The following is a 21,664-nucleotide window of genomic DNA, read 5'->3' on the forward strand; positions in this document are numbered from 1 at the left end:
TATGGAGTGGAGTTTGTAACTGAAGAGAAACTTTGTGTTCCCAACAAGCAAGATGAAGAACAGCTTTCACACACACTTATCTCTCAGAACTGAGCATGTGGAGAGAGGTTCGTTCATCTAGCACAAAGGGAACGGGTTGCAGGAGAAATTTTAATCTGGTTTCTCAGTCTGTTTCCTAGTGCCGGGTTGAAGTTCCTGCAGTTTTCACTGTAAAACCGAGTTGGAGCTAGTACCTCCCCATATATATATATGGAGTGGAGTTTGCAACTGAAGAGAAACTTTGTGTTCCCAACAAGCTAGGTGAAGGACGGCTTTCACACACACTTATCTCTCAGAACTGAGCATGTGGAGAGGCGTCGTTCATCTAGCACAAAGGGAACGGTTTGCAGGAGAAACTTTTACTCTGGTTTCTCGGTCTGTTTCCTAGTGCCGGTTTGAATTTCCTGCAGTTTTCACTGTAAAACCGAGTTGGACCTAGTACCTCCCCATATATATGTACGGTGTGTAGTTTGCAACTGAAGAGAAACTTTGTGTTCCCAACAAGCTAGGTGAACGACGGCTTTCACACACACTTATTTCTCAGAACTGAGCATGTGGAGAAACTTTCGTTCATCTAGCACAAAGGGAACGGGTTGCTGGGGAAACTTTTACTCTGGTTTCTCAGACTGTTTCCTAGTGCCGGTTTGAAGTTCCTGCAGTTTTCACTGTAAAACCGAGTTGGAGCTAGTACCTCCCCATATATATGTATGGAGTGGAGTTTGCAACTGAAGAGAAACATTGTGTTCCCAACAAGCTAGGTGAAGGACGGCTTTCACACACACTTATGTCTCAGAACTGAGCATGTGGAGAGACGTTCGTTCATCTAGCACAAAGGGAACGGGTTGCAGGAGAAACTTTTACTCTGGTTTCTCAGTCTGATTCCTAGTGCCGGTTTGAAGTTCCTGCAGTTTTCACTGTAAAACCGAGTTGGAGCTAGAACCTCCCCTTATATATGTATGGAGTGGAGTTTGCAACTGAAGAGAAAGTTTGTGTTCCCAACAAGCTAGGTGAAGGACGGCTTTCACACACACTTATCTCTCAGAACTGAGCATGTGGAGAGACTTTCGTTCATCTAGCAAAAAGGGAACGGTTTGCAGGAGAAACTTTTACTCTGGTTTCTCAGTCTGTTTCCTAGTGCCGTTTTGACGTTCCTGCAGTTTCCATGTAAAATCGAGTTGGAGCTAGTACCTCCCCATATATATGTATGGAGTGGAGTTTGCAACTGAAGAGAAACTTTGTGTTCCCAACAAGCTAGGTGAAGGACGGCTTTCACACACAATTATCTCTCAGGACTGAGCATGTGGAGAGACGTTCGTTCATCTAGCAAAAAGGGATCGGGTTGCAGGAGAAACTTTTACTCTGGTTTCTCGGTCTGTTTCCTAGTGCCGGTTTGAAGTTCCTGCAGTTTTCACTGTAAAACCGAGTTGGAGCTAGAACCTCCCCTTATATATGTATGGAGTGGAGTTTGTAACTGAAGAGAAAGTTTGTGTTCCCAACAAACTAGGTGAAGAACGGGTTTCACACACACTTATCTCTCAGAACTGAGCATGTGGAGAGACGTTCGTTCATCTAGCACAAAGGGAACGGGTTGCAGGAAAACTTTTACTCTGGTTTCTCAGTCTGTTTCCTAGTGCCGGTTTGAAGTTCCTGCAATTTTCACTGTAAAATCGTGTTGGAGCTAGTACCTCCCCATATATTTGTATGGAGTGGAGTTTGCAACTGAAGAGAAACTTTGTGTTCCCAACAAGCTAGGTGAAGGACGGCTTTCACACACACTTATCCCTCAGAACTGAGCATGTGGAGAGACGTTCGTTCATCTAGCACAAAGAGAACGGGTTGCAGGAGAAACTTTTACTCTGGTTTCTCGGTCTGTTTCCTAGTGCCGGTTTGAAGTTCCTGCATTTTTCACGGTAAAACCGAGTTGGAGCTAGTACTTCCCCATATATATGTATGGAGTGGAGTTTGTAACTGAAGAGAAACTTTGTGTTCCCAACAAGCAAGATGAAGAACAGCTTTCACACACACTTATCTCTCAGAACTGAGCATGTGGAGAGAGGTTCGTTCATCTAGCACAAAGGGAACGGGTTGCAGGAGAAATTTTAATCTGGTTTCTCAGTCTGTTTCCTAGTGCCGGGTTGAAGTTCCTGCAGTTTTCACTGTAAAACCGAGTTGGAGCTAGTACCTCCCCATATATATATATGGAGTGGAGTTTGCAACTGAAGAGAAACTTTGTGTTCCCAACAAGCTAGGTGAAGGACGGCTTTCACACACACTTATCTCTCAGAACTGAGCATGTGGAGAGGCGTCGTTCATCTAGCACAAAGGGAACGGTTTGCAGGAGAAACTTTTACTCTGGTTTCTCGGTCTGTTTCCTAGTGCCGGTTTGAATTTCCTGCAGTTTTCACTGTAAAACCGAGTTGGACCTAGTACCTCCCCATATATATGTACGGTGTGTAGTTTGCAACTGAAGAGAAACTTTGTGTTCCCAACAAGCTAGGTGAACGACGGCTTTCACACACACTTATTTCTCAGAACTGAGCATGTGGAGAAACGTTCGTTCATCTAGCACAAAGGGAACGGGTTGCTGGGGAAACTTTTACTCTGGTTTCTCAGACTGTTTCCTAGTGCCGGTTTGAAGTTCCTGCAGTTTTCACTGTAAAACCGAGTTGGAGCTAGTACCTCCCCATATATATGTATGGAGTGGAGTTTGCAACTGAAGAGAAACATTGTGTTCCCAACAAGCTAGGTGAAGGACGGCTTTCACACACACTTATGTCTCAGAACTGAGCATGTGGAGAGACGTTCGTTCATCTAGCACAAAGGGAACGGGTTGCAGGAGAAACTTTTACTCTGGTTTCTCAGTCTGTTTCCTAGTGCCGGTTTGACGTTCCTGCAGTTTTCACTGTAAAATCGATTTGGAGCTAGTACCTCCCCATATATATGTATGGAGTGGAGTTTGCAACTGAAGAGAAACTTTGTGTTCCCAACAAGCTAGGTGAACGACGGCTTTCACACACACTTATCCCTCAGAACTGAGCATGTGGAGAGACGTTCGTTCATCTAGCACAAAGAGAACGGGTTGCAGGAGAAACTTTTACTCTGGTTTCTCGGTCTGATTCCTAGTGCCGGTTTGAAGTTCCTGCAGTTTTCACTGTAAAACCGAGTTGGAGCTAGAACCTCCCCTTATATATGTATGGAGTGGAGTTTGTAACTGAAGAGAAAGTTTGTGTTCCCAACAAGCTAGGTGAAGAACGGGTTTCACACACACTTATCTCTCAGAACTAAGCATGTGGAGAGAAGTTCGTTCATTTAGCACAAAGGGAACGGGTTGCAGGAAAACTTTTACTCTGGTTTCTCAGTCTGTTTCCTAGTGCCTGTTTGAAGTTCCTGCAGTTTTCACTGTAAAATCGAGTTGGAGCTAGTACCTCCCCATATATTTGTATGGAGTGGTGTTTGCAACTGAATAGAAACTTTGTGTTCCCAACAAGCTAGGTGAAGTACGGCTTCCACACACACTTATCCCTCAGAACTGAGCATGTGGAGAGACGTTCGTTCATCTAGCACAAAGAGAACGGGTTGCAGGAGAAACTTTTACTCTGGTTTCTCGGTCTGTTTCCTAGTGCCGGTTTGAAGTTCCTGCATTTTTCACTGTAAAACCGAGTTGGAGCTAGTACCTCCCCATATATATGTATGGAGTGGAGTTTGTAACTGAAGAGAAACTTTGTGTTCCCAACAAGCAAGATGAAGAACAGCTTTCACACACACTTATCTCTCAGAACTGAGCATGTGGAGAGACGTTCGTTCATCTAGCACAAAGGGAACGGGTTGCAGGTGAAACTTTTACTCTGGTTTCTCAGTCTGTTTCCTAGTGCCGGGTTGAAGTTCCTGCAGTTTTCACTGTAAAACCGAGTTGGAGCTAGTACCTGCCCATATATATGTATGGAGTGGAGTTTGCAACTGAAGAGAAACTTTGTGTTCCCAACAAGCTAGGTGAAGGACGGCATTCACACACACTTATCTCTCAGAACTGAGCATGTAGAGAGGCGTCGTTCATCTAGCACAAAGGGAACGGTTTGCAGGAGAAACTTTTACTCTGGTTTCTCAGAATGTTTCCTAGTGCCGGTTTGAAGTTCCTGCAGTTTTCACTGTAAAACCGATTTGGAGCTTGTACCTCCCCATATATATGTATGGAGTGGAGTTTGCAACTGAAGAGAAACTTTGTGTTCCCAACAAGCTAGGTGAAGGACGGCTTTCACACACACTTATCCCTCAGAACTGAGCATGTGGAGAGACGTTCGTTCATCTAGCACAAAGAGAACGGGTTGCAGGAGAAACTTTTACTCTGGATTCTCGGTCTGTTTCCTAGTGCCGGTTTGAAGTTCCTGCATTTTTCACTGTAAAACCGAGTTGGAGCTAGTACCTCCCCATATATATGTATGGAGTGGAGTTTGTAACTGAAGAGAAACTTTGTGTTCCCAACAAGCAAGATGAAGAACAGCTTTCACACACACTTATCTCTCAGAACTGAGCATGTGGAGAGACGTTCGTTCATCTAGCACAAAGGGAACGGGTTGCAGGAGAAACTTTTACTCTGGTTTCTCAGTCTGTTTCCTAGTGCCGGGTTGAAGTTCATGCAGTTTTCACTGTAAAACCGAGTTGGAGCTAGTACCTCCCCATATATATGTATGGAGTGGAGTTTGCAACTGAAGAGAAACTTTGTGTTCCCAACAAGCTAGGTGAAGGACGGCTTTCACACACATTATCTCTCAGAACTGAGCATGTGGAGAGACGTTCGTTCATCTAGAACAAAGGGAACGGGTTGCAGGAGAAACTTTTACTCTGGTTTCTCAGTCTGTTACCTAGTGCCGGTTTGACGTTCCTGCAGTTTTCACTGTAAAATCAAGTTGGAGCTAGTACCTCCCCATATATATGTATGGAGTGGAGTTTGCAACTGAAGAGATACTTTGTGTTCCCAACTAGCTAGGTGAAGGACGGCTTTCACACACACTTATCCCTCAGAACTGAGCATGTTGAGAGACGTTCGTTCATCTAGCACAAAGAGAACGGGTTGCAGGAGAAACTTTTACTCTCGTTTCTCGGTCTGTTTCCTAGTGCCGGTTTGAAGTTCCTGCAGTTTTCACTGTAAAACCGAGTTGAAGCTAGTACCTCCCCATATATATGTATGGAGTGGAGTTTGTAACTGAAGAGAAACTTTGTGTTCCCAACAAGCTAGGTGAAGAACGGCTTTCACACACACTTATCTCTCAGAACTGAGCATGTGGAGAGACGTTCGTTCATCTAGCAAAAAGGGAACGGGTTGCAGGAGAAACTTTTACTCTGGTTTCTCATTCTGTTTCCTAGTGCCGGTTTGAAGTTCCTGCAGTTTTCACTGTAAAACCGAGTTGGAGCTAGTACCTCCCCTTATATATGTATGGAGAGGAGTTTGCAACTGAAGAGAAACTTTGTGTTCCCAACAAGCTAGGTGAAGGACGGCTTTCACACACACTTATTTCTCAGAACAGAGCATGTGAAGAGGCGTCGTTCATCTAGCACAACGGGAACGGTTTGCAGGAGAAACTTTTACTCTGGTTTCTCAGAATGTTTCCTAGTGTCGGTTTGAAGTTCCTGCAGTTTTCACTGTAAAACCGATTTGGAGCTTGTACCTCCCCATATATATGTATGCAGTGGAGTTTGCAACTGAAGAGAAACTTTGTGTTCCCAACAAGCTAGGTGAAGGACGGCTTTCACACACATATATCTCTCAGAACTGAGCATGTGTAGAGACGTTCTTTCATCTAGCACAAAGGGAACGGGTTGCAGGAGAAACTTTTACTCTGGGTTCTCAGTCTGTTTCCTAGTGCCGGTTTGAAGTTCCTGCAGTTTTCACTGTAAAACCGAGTTGGAGCTAGTACCTGCCCATATATATGTATGGAGTGGAGTTTGCAACTGAAGAGAAACTTTGTGTTCCCAAAAAGCTAGGTGAAATACGGCTTTCACACACAATTAACTCTCAGAACTGAGCATGAGGAGAGACGTTCGTTCATCTAGAACAAAGGGAACGGGTTGCAGGAGAAACTTTTACTCTGGTTTCTCAGTCTGTTTCCTAGTGCCGGTTTGAAGTTCCTGCAGTTTTCACTGTAAAACCGAGTTGGAGCTATTTCCACCCCATATATATGTATGGAATGGAGTTTGCAACTGAAGAGAAACTTTGTGTTCCCAACAAGCTAGGTGAAGCACACCTTTCACACACAATTATCTCTCAGAACTGAGCATGTGGAGAGACGTTCGTTCATCTAGCACAACGGGAACGGTTTGCAGGAGAAACTTTTACTCTGGTTTCTCAGAATGTTTCCTAGTGTCGGTTTGAAGTTCCTGCAGTTTTCACTGTAAAACCGATTTGGAGCTTGTACCTCCCCATATATATGTATGCAGTGGAGTTTGCAACTGAAGAGAAACTTTGTGTTCCCAACAAGCTAGGTGAAGGACGGCTTTCACACACATATATCTCTCAGAACTGAGCATGTGTAGAGACGTTCTTTCATCTAGCACAAAGGGAACGGGTTGCAGGAGAAACTTTTACTCTGGTTTCTCAGTCTGTTTCCTAGTGCCGGTTTGAAGTTCCTGCAGTTTTCACTGTAAAACCGAGTTGGAGCTAGTACCTCCCCATATATATGTATGGAGTGGAGTTTGCAACTGAAGAGAAACTTTGTGTTCCCAAAAAGCTAGGTGAAATACGGCTTTCACACACAATTAACTCTCAGAACTGAGCATGAGGAGAGACGTTCGTTCATCTAGAACAAAGGGAACGGGTTGCAGGAGAAACTTTTACTCTGGTTTCTCAGTCTGTTTCCTAGTGCCGGTTTGAAGTTCCTGCAGTTTTCACTGTAAAACCGAGTTGGAGCTATTTCCTGCCCATATATATGTATGGAATGGAGTTTGCAACTGAAGAGAAACTTTGTGTTCCCAACAAGCTAGGTGAAGCACAGCTTTCACACACAATTATCTCTCAGAACTGAGCATGTGGAGAGACGTTCGTTCATCTAGCACAAAGGGAACGGGTTGCAGGAGAAACTTTTACTCTGGTTTCTCAGTCTGTTTCCTAGTGCCGGTTTGAAGTTCCTGCAGTTTTCACTGTAAAACAGAGCTGGAGCTTGTACCTCCCCATATATATGTATGGAGGGGAGTTTGCAACTGAAGAGAAACTTTGTGTTCCCAACAAGCTAGGTGAAAGACGGCTTTCACACACACATAACTCTCAGAACTGAGCATGTGGAGAGACGTTCGTTCATCTAGCACAAAGGGAACGGGTTGCAGGAGAAACTTTTACTCTGGTTTCTCAGTCTGTTTCCTAGTGCCGGTTTGAAGTTCCTGCAGTTTTCACTGTAAAACCGAGTTGGAGCTATTTCCTCCCCATATATATGTATGGAATGGAGTTTGCAACTGAAGAGAAACTTTGTTTTCCCAACAAGCTAGGTGAAGCACAGCTTTCACACACAATTATCTCTCAGAACTGAGCATGTGGAGAGACGTTCGTTCATCTAGCACAACGGGAACGGTTTGCAGGAGAAACTTTTACTCTGGTTTCTCAGAATGTTTCCTAGTGTCGGTTTGAAGTTCCTGCAGTTTTCACTGTAAAACCGATTTGGAGCTTGTACCTCCCCATATATATGTATGCAGTGGAGTTTGCAACTGAAGAGAAACTTTGTGTTCCCAACAAGCTAGGTGAAGGACGGCTTTCACACACATATATCTCTCAGAACTGAGCATGTGTAGAGACGTTCTTTCATCTAGCACAAAGGGAACGGGTTGCAGGAGAAACTTTTACTCTGGTTTCTCAGTCTGTTTCCTAGTGCCGGTTTGAAGTTCCTGCAGTTTTCACTGTAAAACCGAGTTGGAGCTAGTACCTCCCCATATATATGTATGGAGTGGAGTTTGCAACTGAAGAGAAACTTTGTGTTCCCAAAAAGCTAGGTGAAATACGGCTTTCACACACAATTAACTCTCAGAACTGAGCATGAGGAGAGACGTTCGTTCATCTAGAACAAAGGGAACGGGTTGCAGGAGAAACTTTTACTCTGGTTTCTCAGTCTGTTTCCTAGTGCCGGTTTGAAGTTCCTGCAGTTTTCACTGTAAAACCGAGTTGGAGCTATTTCCTGCCCATATATATGTATGGAATGGAGTTTGCAACTGAAGAGAAACTTTGTGTTCCCAACAAGCTAGGTGAAGCACAGCTTTCACACACAATTATCTCTCAGAACTGAGCATGTGGAGAGACGTTCGTTCATCTAGCACAAAGGGAACGGGTTGCAGGAGAAACTTTTACTCTGGTTTCTCAGTCTGTTTCCTAGTGCCGGTTTGAAGTTCCTGCAGTTTTCACTGTAAAACAGAGCTGGAGCTTGTACCTCCCCATATATATGTATGGAGGGGAGTTTGCAACTGAAGAGAAACTTTGTGTTCCCAACAAGCTAGGTGAAAGACGGCTTTCACACACACATAACTCTCAGAACTGAGCATGTGGAGAGACGTTCGTTCATCTAGCACAAAGGGAACGGGTTGCAGGAGAAACTTTTACTCTGGTTTCTCAGTCTGTTTCCTAGTGCCGGTTTGAAGTTCCTGCATTTTTCACTGTAAAACCGAGTTGGAGCTAGTACCTCCCCATATATATGTATGGAGTGGAGTTTGCAACTGAAGAGAAACTTTGTGTTCCCAACAAGCTAGGTGAAGGACGGCTTTCACACACACTTATCTCTCAGAACTGAGCATGTGGAGAGGCGTCGTTCATCTAGCACAAAGGGAACGGTTTGCAGGAGAAACTTTTACTCTGGTTTCTCGGTCTGTTTCCTAGTGCCGGTTTGAATTTCCTGCAGTTTTCACTGTAAAACCGAGTTGGACCTAGTACCTCCCCATATATATGTACGGTGTGTAGTTTGCAACTGAAGAGAAACTTTGTGTTCCCAACAAGCTAGGTGAACGACGGCTTTCACACACACTTATTTCTCAGAACTGAGCATGTGGAGAAACGTTCGTTCATCTAGCACAAAGGGAACGGGTTGCTGGGGAAACTTTTACTCTGGTTTCTCAGACTGTTTCCTAGTGCCGGTTTGAAGTTCCTGCAGTTTTCACTGTAAAACCGAGTTGGAGCTAGTACCTCCCCATATATATGTATGGAGTGGAGTTTGCAACTGAAGAGAAACATTGTGTTCCCAACAAGCTAGGTGAAGGACGGCTTTCACACACACTTATGTCTCAGAACTGAGCATGTGGAGAGACGTTCGTTCATCTAGCACAAAGGGAACGGGTTGCAGGAGAAACTTTTACTCTGGTTTCTCAGTCTGTTTCCTAGTGCCGGTTTGACGTTCCTGCAGTTTTCACTGTAAAATCGATTTGGAGCTAGTACCTCCCCATATATATGTATGGAGTGGAGTTTGCAACTGAAGAGAAACTTTGTGTTCCCAACAAGCTAGGTGAACGACGGCTTTCACACACACTTATCCCTCAGAACTGAGCATGTGGAGAGACGTTCGTTCATCTAGCACAAAGAGAACGGGTTGCAGGAGAAACTTTTACTCTGGTTTCTCGGTCTGATTCCTAGTGCCGGTTTGAAGTTCCTGCAGTTTTCACTGTAAAACCGAGTTGGAGCTAGAACCTCCCCTTATATATGTATGGAGTGGAGTTTGTAACTGAAGAGAAAGTTTGTGTTCCCAACAAGCTAGGTGAAGAACGGGTTTCACACACACTTATCTCTCAGAACTAAGCATGTGGAGAGAAGTTCGTTCATTTAGCACAAAGGGAACGGGTTGCAGGAAAACTTTTACTCTGGTTTCTCAGTCTGTTTCCTAGTGCCTGTTTGAAGTTCCTGCAGTTTTCACTGTAAAATCGAGTTGGAGCTAGTACCTCCCCATATATTTGTATGGAGTGGTGTTTGCAACTGAATAGAAACTTTGTGTTCCCAACAAGCTAGGTGAAGTACGGCTTCCACACACACTTATCCCTCAGAACTGAGCATGTGGAGAGACGTTCGTTCATCTAGCACAAAGAGAACGGGTTGCAGGAGAAACTTTTACTCTGGTTTCTCGGTCTGTTTCCTAGTGCCGGTTTGAAGTTCCTGCATTTTTCACTGTAAAACCGAGTTGGAGCTAGTACCTCCCCATATATATGTATGGAGTGGAGTTTGTAACTGAAGAGAAACTTTGTGTTCCCAACAAGCAAGATGAAGAACAGCTTTCACACACACTTATCTCTCAGAACTGAGCATGTGGAGAGACGTTCGTTCATCTAGCACAAAGGGAACGGGTTGCAGGTGAAACTTTTACTCTGGTTTCTCAGTCTGTTTCCTAGTGCCGGGTTGAAGTTCCTGCAGTTTTCACTGTAAAACCGAGTTGGAGCTAGTACCTGCCCATATATATGTATGGAGTGGAGTTTGCAACTGAAGAGAAACTTTGTGTTCCCAACAAGCTAGGTGAAGGACGGCATTCACACACACTTATCTCTCAGAACTGAGCATGTAGAGAGGCGTCGTTCATCTAGCACAAAGGGAACGGTTTGCAGGAGAAACTTTTACTCTGGTTTCTCAGAATGTTTCCTAGTGCCGGTTTGAAGTTCCTGCAGTTTTCACTGTAAAACCGATTTGGAGCTTGTACCTCCCCATATATATGTATGGAGTGGAGTTTGCAACTGAAGAGAAACTTTGTGTTCCCAACAAGCTAGGTGAAGGACGGCTTTCACACACACTTATCCCTCAGAACTGAGCATGTGGAGAGACGTTCGTTCATCTAGCACAAAGAGAACGGGTTGCAGGAGAAACTTTTACTCTGGATTCTCGGTCTGTTTCCTAGTGCCGGTTTGAAGTTCCTGCATTTTTCACTGTAAAACCGAGTTGGAGCTAGTACCTCCCCATATATATGTATGGAGTGGAGTTTGTAACTGAAGAGAAACTTTGTGTTCCCAACAAGCAAGATGAAGAACAGCTTTCACACACACTTATCTCTCAGAACTGAGCATGTGGAGAGACGTTCGTTCATCTAGCACAAAGGGAACGGGTTGCAGGAGAAACTTTTACTCTGGTTTCTCAGTCTGTTTCCTAGTGCCGGGTTGAAGTTCATGCAGTTTTCACTGTAAAACCGAGTTGGAGCTAGTACCTCCCCATATATATGTATGGAGTGGAGTTTGCAACTGAAGAGAAACTTTGTGTTCCCAACAAGCTAGGTGAAGGACGGCTTTCACACACATTATCTCTCAGAACTGAGCATGTGGAGAGACGTTCGTTCATCTAGAACAAAGGGAACGGGTTGCAGGAGAAACTTTTACTCTGGTTTCTCAGTCTGTTACCTAGTGCCGGTTTGACGTTCCTGCAGTTTTCACTGTAAAATCAAGTTGGAGCTAGTACCTCCCCATATATATGTATGGAGTGGAGTTTGCAACTGAAGAGATACTTTGTGTTCCCAACTAGCTAGGTGAAGGACGGCTTTCACACACACTTATCCCTCAGAACTGAGCATGTTGAGAGACGTTCGTTCATCTAGCACAAAGAGAACGGGTTGCAGGAGAAACTTTTACTCTCGTTTCTCGGTCTGTTTCCTAGTGCCGGTTTGAAGTTCCTGCAGTTTTCACTGTAAAACCGAGTTGAAGCTAGTACCTCCCCATATATATGTATGGAGTGGAGTTTGTAACTGAAGAGAAACTTTGTGTTCCCAACAAGCTAGGTGAAGAACGGCTTTCACACACACTTATCTCTCAGAACTGAGCATGTGGAGAGACGTTCGTTCATCTAGCAAAAAGGGAACGGGTTGCAGGAGAAACTTTTACTCTGGTTTCTCATTCTGTTTCCTAGTGCCGGTTTGAAGTTCCTGCAGTTTTCACTGTAAAACCGAGTTGGAGCTAGTACCTCCCCTTATATATGTATGGAGAGGAGTTTGCAACTGAAGAGAAACTTTGTGTTCCCAACAAGCTAGGTGAAGGACGGCTTTCACACACACTTATTTCTCAGAACAGAGCATGTGAAGAGGCGTCGTTCATCTAGCACAACGGGAACGGTTTGCAGGAGAAACTTTTACTCTGGTTTCTCAGAATGTTTCCTAGTGTCGGTTTGAAGTTCCTGCAGTTTTCACTGTAAAACCGATTTGGAGCTTGTACCTCCCCATATATATGTATGCAGTGGAGTTTGCAACTGAAGAGAAACTTTGTGTTCCCAACAAGCTAGGTGAAGGACGGCTTTCACACACATATATCTCTCAGAACTGAGCATGTGTAGAGACGTTCTTTCATCTAGCACAAAGGGAACGGGTTGCAGGAGAAACTTTTACTCTGGGTTCTCAGTCTGTTTCCTAGTGCCGGTTTGAAGTTCCTGCAGTTTTCACTGTAAAACCGAGTTGGAGCTAGTACCTGCCCATATATATGTATGGAGTGGAGTTTGCAACTGAAGAGAAACTTTGTGTTCCCAAAAAGCTAGGTGAAATACGGCTTTCACACACAATTAACTCTCAGAACTGAGCATGAGGAGAGACGTTCGTTCATCTAGAACAAAGGGAACGGGTTGCAGGAGAAACTTTTACTCTGGTTTCTCAGTCTGTTTCCTAGTGCCGGTTTGAAGTTCCTGCAGTTTTCACTGTAAAACCGAGTTGGAGCTATTTCCACCCCATATATATGTATGGAATGGAGTTTGCAACTGAAGAGAAACTTTGTGTTCCCAACAAGCTAGGTGAAGCACACCTTTCACACACAATTATCTCTCAGAACTGAGCATGTGGAGAGACGTTCATTCATCTAGCACAACGGGAACGGTTTGCAGGAGAAACTTTTACTCTGGTTTCTCAGAATGTTTCCTAGTGTCGGTTTGAAGTTCCTGCAGTTTTCACTGTAAAACCGATTTGGAGCTTGTACCTCCCCATATATATGTATGCAGTGGAGTTTGCAACTGAAGAGAAACTTTGTGTTCCCAACAAGCTAGGTGAAGGACGGCTTTCACACACATATATCTCTCAGAACTGAGCATGTGTAGAGACGTTCTTTCATCTAGCACAAAGGGAACGGGTTGCAGGAGAAACTTTTACTCTGGTTTCTCAGTCTGTTTCCTAGTGCCGGTTTGAAGTTCCTGCAGTTTTCACTGTAAAACCGAGTTGGAGCTAGTACCTCCCCATATATATGTATGGAGTGGAGTTTGCAACTGAAGAGAAACTTTGTGTTCCCAAAAAGCTAGGTGAAATACGGCTTTCACACACAATTAACTCTCAGAACTGAGCATGAGGAGAGACGTTCGTTCATCTAGAACAAAGGGAACGGGTTGCAGGAGAAACTTTTACTCTGGTTTCTCAGTCTGTTTCCTAGTGCCGGTTTGAAGTTCCTGCAGTTTTCACTGTAAAACCGAGTTGGAGCTATTTCCTGCCCATATATATGTATGGAATGGAGTTTGCAACTGAAGAGAAACTTTGTGTTCCCAACAAGCTAGGTGAAGCACAGCTTTCACACACAATTATCTCTCAGAACTGAGCATGTGGAGAGACGTTCGTTCATCTAGCACAAAGGGAACGGGTTGCAGGAGAAACTTTTACTCTGGTTTCTCAGTCTGTTTCCTAGTGCCGGTTTGAAGTTCCTGCAGTTTTCACTGTAAAACAGAGCTGGAGCTTGTACCTCCCCATATATATGTATGGAGGGGAGTTTGCAACTGAAGAGAAACTTTGTGTTCCCAACAAGCTAGGTGAAAGACGGCTTTCACACACACATAACTCTCAGAACTGAGCATGTGGAGAGACGTTCGTTCATCTAGCACAAAGGGAACGGGTTGCAGGAGAAACTTTTACTCTGGTTTCTCAGTCTGTTTCCTAGTGCCGGTTTGAAGTTCCTGCAGTTTTCACTGTAAAACCGAGTTGGAGCTATTTCCTCCCCATATATATGTATGGAATGGAGTTTGCAACTGAAGAGAAACTTTGTTTTCCCAACAAGCTAGGTGAAGCACAGCTTTCACACACAATTATCTCTCAGAACTGAGCATGTGGAGAGACGTTCGTTCATCTAGCACAACGGGAACGGTTTGCAGGAGAAACTTTTACTCTGGTTTCTCAGAATGTTTCCTAGTGTCGGTTTGAAGTTCCTGCAGTTTTCACTGTAAAACCGATTTGGAGCTTGTACCTCCCCATATATATGTATGCAGTGGAGTTTGCAACTGAAGAGAAACTTTGTGTTCCCAACAAGCTAGGTGAAGGACGGCTTTCACACACATATATCTCTCAGAACTGAGCATGTGTAGAGACGTTCTTTCATCTAGCACAAAGGGAACGGGTTGCAGGAGAAACTTTTACTCTGGTTTCTCAGTCTGTTTCCTAGTGCCGGTTTGAAGTTCCTGCAGTTTTCACTGTAAAACCGAGTTGGAGCTAGTACCTCCCCATATATATGTATGGAGTGGAGTTTGCAACTGAAGAGAAACTTTGTGTTCCCAAAAAGCTAGGTGAAATACGGCTTTCACACACAATTAACTCTCAGAACTGAGCATGAGGAGAGACGTTCGTTCATCTAGAACAAAGGGAACGGGTTGCAGGAGAAACTTTTACTCTGGTTTCTCAGTCTGTTTCCTAGTGCCGGTTTGAAGTTCCTGCAGTTTTCACTGTAAAACCGAGTTGGAGCTATTTCCTGCCCATATATATGTATGGAATGGAGTTTGCAACTGAAGAGAAACTTTGTGTTCCCAACAAGCTAGGTGAAGCACAGCTTTCACACACAATTATCTCTCAGAACTGAGCATGTGGAGAGACGTTCGTTCATCTAGCACAAAGGGAACGGGTTGCAGGAGAAACTTTTACTCTGGTTTCTCAGTCTGTTTCCTAGTGCCGGTTTGAAGTTCCTGCAGTTTTCACTGTAAAACAGAGCTGGAGCTTGTACCTCCCCATATATATGTATGGAGGGGAGTTTGCAACTGAAGAGAAACTTTGTGTTCCCAACAAGCTAGGTGAAAGACGGCTTTCACACACACATAACTCTCAGAACTGAGCATGTGGAGAGACGTTCGTTCATCTAGCACAAAGGGAACGGGTTGCAGGAGAAACTTTTACTCTGGTTTCTCAGTCTGTTTCCTAGTGCCGGTTTGAAGTTCCTGCATTTTTCACTGTAAAACCGAGTTGGAGCTAGTACCTCCCCATATATATGTATGGAGTGGAGTTTGCAACTGAAGAGAAACTTTGTGTTCCCAAAAAGCTAGGTGAAGTACGGCTTTCACACACACTTAACTCTCAGAACTGAGCATGTGGAGAGACGTTCGTTCATCTAGAACAAAGGGATCGGGTTGCAGGAGAAACTTTTACTCTGGTTTCTCAGTCTGTTTCCTAGTGCCGGTTTGAAGTTCCTGCAGTTTTCACTGTAAAACCGAGTTGGAGCTATTTCCTCCCCATATATATGTATGGAATGGAGTTTGCAACTGAAGAGAAACTTTGTGTTCCCAACAAGCTAGGTGAAGCACAGCTTTCACACACAATTATCTCTCAGAACTGAGCATGTGGAGAGACGTTCGTTCATCTAGCACAACGGGAACGGTTTGCAGGAGAAACTTTTATTCTGGTTTCTCAGAATGTTTCCTAGTGTCGGTTTGAATTTCCTGCAGTTTTCACTGTAAAACCGATTTGGAGCTTGTACCTCCCCATATATATGTATGCAGTGGAGTTTGCAACTGAAGAGAAACTTTGTGTTCCCAACAAGCTAGGTGAAGGACGGCTTTCACACACACTTATCCCTCAGAACTGAGCATGTGGAGAGACGTTTTTTCATCTAGCACAAAGGGAACGGCTTGCAGGAGAAACTTTTACTCTGGTTTCTCAGTCTGTTTCCTAGTGCCGGTTTGAAGTTCCTGCAGTTTTCACTGTAAAACCGAGTTGGAGCTAGTACCTCCCCATATATATGTATGGAGTGGAGTTTGCAACTGAAGAGAAACTTTGTGTTCCCAAAAAGCTAGGTGAAATACGGCTTTCACACACAATTAACTCTCAGAACTGAGCATGAGGAGAGACGTTCGTTCATCTAGAACAAAGGGAACGGGTTGCAGGAGAAACTTTTACTCTGGTTTCTCAGTCTGTTCCCTAGTGCCGGTTTGAAGTTCCTGCAGTTTTCACTGTAAAACCGAGTTGGAGCTATTTCCTGCCCATATATATGTATGGAATGGAGTTTGCAACTGAAGAGAAACTTTGTGTTCCCAACAAGCTAGGTGAAGCACAGCGTTCACACACAATTATCTCTCAGAACTGAGCATGTGGAGAGACGTTCGTTCATCTAGCACAAAGGGAACGGGTTGCAGGAGAAACTTTTACTCTGGTTTCTCAGTCTGTTTCCTAGTGCCGGTTTGAAGTTCCTGCAGTTTTCACTGTAAAACAGAGCTGGAGCTTGTACCTCCCCATATATATGTATGGAGGGGAGTTGGCAACTGAAGAGAAACTTTGTGTTCCCAACAAGCTAGGTGAAAGACGGCTTTCACACACACATAACTCTCAGAATTGAGCATGTGGAGAGACGTTCGTTCATCTAGCACAAAGGGAACGGGTTGCAGGAGAAACTTTTACTCTGGTTTCTCAGTCTGTTTCCTAGTGCCGGTTTGAAGTTCCTGCAGTTTTCACTGTAAAACCGAGTTGGAGCTAGTACCTCCCCATATATATGTATGGAGTGGAGTTTGCAACTGAAGAGAAACTTTGTGTTCCCAAAAAGCTAGGTGAAGTACGGCTTTCACACACACTTAACTCTCAGAACTGAGCATGTGGAGAGACTTTCGTTCATCTAGAACAAAGGGATCGGGTTGCAGGAGAAACTTTTACTCTGGTTTCTCAGTCTGTTTCCTAGTGCCGGTTTGATGTTCCTTCAGTTTTCACTGTAAAACCGAGTTGGAGCTAGTACCTGCCCATATATATGTATGGAGTGGAGTTTGCAACTGAAGAGAAACTTTGTGTTCCCAACAATTTAGGTGAAGGACGGCTTTCACACACACTTATCTCTCAGAACTGAACATGTGGAGAGACGTTCGTTCATCTAGCAAAAAGGGAACGGGTTGCAGGAGAAACTTTTACTCTGGTTTCTCAGTCTGTTTCCTAGTGCCGGTTTCAAGTTCCTGCAGTTTTCACTGTGAAACCGAGTTGGAGCTTGTACCTCCAAATATATATTTATGGAGTGGAGTTTGCAACTGAAAAGAAACTTTGTGTTCCCAACAAGCTAGTTGAAGAACGGCTTTCACACACACTTATCTCTCAGAACAGAGCATGTGGAGAAACGTTCGTTCATCTAGAAAAAAGGGAACGTTTTGCAGGAGAAACTTTTACTCTGGTTTCTCAGTCTGTTTCCTAGTGCCGGTTTGATGTTCCTGCAGTTTTCACTGTAAAACCGGGTTGGAGCTAGTACCTCCCCATATATATTTATGGAGTGGAGTTTGCAACTGAAGAGAAACTTTGTGTTCCCAACAAGCTAGGTGAAGGACGGCTTTCACACACAATTATCCCTCAGAACTGAGCATGTGGAGAGACGTTCGTTCATCTAGCACAATGAGAACGGGTTGCAGGAGAAACTTTTACTCTGGTTTCTCGGTCTGTTTCCTAGTGCCGGTATGAAGTTCCTACAATTTTCACTGTAAAACCGAGTTGGAGCTAGTACCTCCCCATATATATGTATGGAGTGGAGTTTGTAACTGAATAGAAACATTGTGTTCCCAGCAAGCTAGGTGAAGAACGGCTTTCACACACACTTATATCTCAGAACTGAGCATGTGGAGAGACGTTCGTTCATCTAGAACAAAGGGAACGGGTTGCTGGAGGAACTTTTACTCTGGTTTCTCAGTCTTTTTCCAAGTGCCGCTTTGAAGATCCTGCAGTTTTCACTGTAAAACCGAGTTGGAGCTAGTACATCCCCATATATATGTATGGAGTGGAGTTTGCAACTGAAGAGAAACTTTGTGTTCCCAACAAGCTAGATGAAAGACGGCTTTCACACACACTTATCCCTCAGAACTGAGCATGTGGAGAGACGTTCGTTCATCTAGCACAAAGGGAAATGTTTGCAGGAGAAACATTTACTCTGGTTTCTCAGTCTGTTTCCTAGTGCTGGTTTGAAGTTCCTGCTGTTTTCACTGTAAAACCGAGTTGAAGCTAGTACTTTCCATATATATATATGGAGTGGGATTGCAACTGAAGAGAAACTTTGTGTTTCCAACAAGCTAGGTGAAGGACGGCTTTCACACACAATTATCTCTCAGAACTGAGCATGTATAGAGACTTTCGTTCATCTAGCACATTGTAAACGGGTTGCAGGAAAAACTTTTACTCTGGTTTCTCGGTCTTTTTCCTAGTGCCGGTTTGAAGTTCCTGCAGTTTTCACTGTAAAACCGAGTTGGAGCTAGTACCTCGCCATATATATGTATGGAGTGGAGTTTGCAAGTGAAGAGAAACTTTGTGTTCCCAACAAGCTAGGTGAAGGACGGCTTTCACACACACTTATCTCTAAGAATTGAGCTTATGAAGAGACTTTCGTACATCTAGCACAAATGGAACGGTTTGCAGGAGAAACTTTTACTCTGGTTTCTCAGTCTGTTTCCTATTGCCGGTTTGAAGTTCCTGCAGTTTTCACTGTAAAGCCGTGTTGGAGCTAGTACCTCCCCATATATATGTATGGAATGGAGTTTGCAACTGAAGAGAAACTTTGTGTTCCCAACAAGCTAGATGAAGTACGGCTTTCACACACACTTGTCTCTCAGAACTGAGCATGTGGAGAGACGTTCGTTCATCAAGCACAAAGGGAATGGGTTGCAGGAGAAACTTTTACTCTGGTTTCTCAGTCTGTTTCCTAGTGCCGGTTTGAAGTTCCTGCAGTTTTCACTGTAAAACCGAGTTGGAGCTACTACCTCCCCATATATATGTGTGGAGTGGAGTTTGCAACTGAAGAGAAACTTTGTGTTCCCAACAAGCTAGGTGAAGGACGGCTTTCACACACACTTATCTCTCAGAACTGAGCATGTGGAGAGACGTTCGTTCATCTAGCACAAATGGAACGGGTTGCAGGGGAAACTTTTACTCTGGTTTCTCAGTCTGTTTTCTAGTGCCGGTTTAAAGTTCCTGCAGATTTCACTGTAAAGCCGTTTTGGAGCTAGTACCTCCCCATATATATGTATGGAGTGGAGATAGCAACTGAAGAGAAACTTTGTGTTCCCAACAAGCTAGGTGAAGGACGGCTTTCACACACACTTATCTCTCAGAACTGAGCATGTGGAGAGACGTTCGTTCATCTAGCACAAAGGGAACGGGTTGCAGGAGAAACTTTTACTCTGGTTTCTCAGTCTGTTTCCTAGTGCCGGTTTGAAGTTCCCGCAGTTTTCACTGTAAAACAGATTTGGAGCTAGTACTTCCCCATATATATGTATGGAGTGGAGTTTGCAACTGAAGAGAAACATTTTGTTCCCAACAAGCTAGGTGAAGGACGGTGTTCACACACACTTATCTCTCAGAACTGAGCATGTGGAGAGACGTTCGTTCATCTAGCCCAAAGGGAACGGGTGGTAGGGGAAACTTTTACTCTGGTTTCTCGGTCTTTTTCCTAGTGGCGGTTTGAAGTTCCTTCAGTTTTCACTGTAAAACCGAGTTGGAGCTAGCACCTCCCAATATATATGTATGGAGTGGAGTTTGCAACTGAAGAGAAACTTTGTGTTCCCAACAAGCTAGGTGAAGGACGGCTTTCACACACACTTAACTCTCACAACTGAGCATGTGGAGAGACGTTCATTCATCTAGAACAAAGGGAACGTTTTGCAGGAGAAACATTTACTCTGGATTCTCAGTCTGTTTCCTAGTGCCATTTTGATGTTCCTGCAGTTTTCACTGTAAAACCGAGTTGGAGCTAGTACCTCCCCATATATATGTATGGAGTGGAGTTTGCAACTGAAGAGAAACTTTGTGTTCCCAACAAGCTAGGTGAAGGACGGCTTTCACACACAATTATCCCTCAGAACTGAGCATGTGGAGAGACGTTCGTTCATCTAGCACAATGAGAACGGGTTGCAGGAGAAACTTTTACTCTGGTTTCTCGGTCTGTTTCCTAGTGCCGGTATGAAGTTCCTGCAATTTTCACTGTAAAACCGAGTTGGAGCTAGTACCTCCCCATATATATGTATGGAGTGGAGTTTGTAACTGAATAGAAACATTGTGTTCCCAGCAAGCTAGGTGAAGAACGGCTTTCACACACACTTATATCTCAGAACTGAGCATGTGGAGAGACGTTCGTTCATCTAGAACAAAGGGAACGGGTTGCTTGGGGAACTTTTACTCTGGTTTCTCAGTCTTTTTCCAAGTGCCGCTTTGAAGATCCTGCAGTTTTCACTGTAAAACCGAGTTGGAGCTAGTACATCCCCATATATATCTATGGAGTGGAGTTTGCAACTGAAGAGAAACTTTGTGTTCCCAACAAGCTAGATGAAAGACAGCTTTCACACACACTTATCCCTCAGAACTGAGCATGTGGAGAGACGTTCGTTCATCTAGCACAAAGGGAAATGTTTGCAGGAGAAACATTTACTCTGGTTTCTCAGTCTGTTTCCTAGTGCTGGTTTGAAGTTCCTGCTGTTTTCACTGTAAAACCGAGTTGAAGCTAGTACTTTCCATATATATATATGGAGTGGGATTGCAACTGAAGAGAAACTTTGTGTTTCCAACAAGCTAGGTGAAGGACGGCTTTCACACACAATTATCTCTCAGAACTGAGCATGTATAGAGACTTTCGTTCATCTAGCACATAGTAAACGGGTTGCAGGAAAAACTTTTACTCTGGTTTCTCGGTCTTTTTCCTAGTGCCGGTTTGAAGTTCCTGCAGTTTTCACTGTAAAACCGAGTTGGAGCTAGTACCTCGCCATATATATGTATGGAGTGGAGTTTGCAAGTGAAGAGAAACTTTGTGTTCCCAACAAGCTAGGTGAAGGACGGCTTTCACACACACTTATCTCTAAGAATTGAGCTTATGAAGAGACTTTCGTACATCTAGCACAAATGGAACGGTTTGCAGGAGAAACTTTTACTCTGGTTTCTCAGTCTGTTTCCTATTGCCGGTTTGAAGTTCCTGCAGTTTTCACTGTAAAGCCGTGTTGGAGCTAGTACCTCCCCATATATATGTATGGAATGGAGTTTGCAACTGAAGAGAAACTTTGTGTTCCCAACAAGCTAGATGAAGTACGGCTTTCACACACACTTGTCTCTCAGAACTGAGCATGTGGAGAGACGTTCGTTCATCAAGCACAAAGGGAATGGGTTGCAGGAGAAAGTTTTACTCTGGTTTCTCAGTCTGTTTCCTAGTGCCGGTTTGAAGTTCCTGCAGTTTTCACTGTAAAACCGAGTTGGAGCTACTACCTCCCCATATATATGTGTGGAGTGGAGTTTGCAACTGAAGAGAAACTTTGTGTTCCCAACAAGCTAGGTGAAGGACGGCTTTCACACACACTTATCTCTCAGAACTGAGCATGTGGAGAGACGTTCGTTCATCTAGCACAAATGGAACGGGTTGCAGGATAAACTTTTACTCTGGTTTCTCAGTCTGTTTTCTAGTGCCGGTTTAAAGTTCCTGCAGATTTCACTGTAAAGCCGTTTTGGAGCTAGTACCTCCCCATATATATGTATGGAGTGGAGATAGCAAC

The sequence above is a fragment of the Camelus bactrianus genome, unplaced genomic scaffold (genome assembly GCF_048773025.1).
Source record: "Camelus bactrianus isolate YW-2024 breed Bactrian camel unplaced genomic scaffold, ASM4877302v1 HiC_scaffold_44, whole genome shotgun sequence".
Taxonomy (NCBI): Eukaryota; Metazoa; Chordata; class Mammalia; order Artiodactyla; family Camelidae; genus Camelus; species Camelus bactrianus.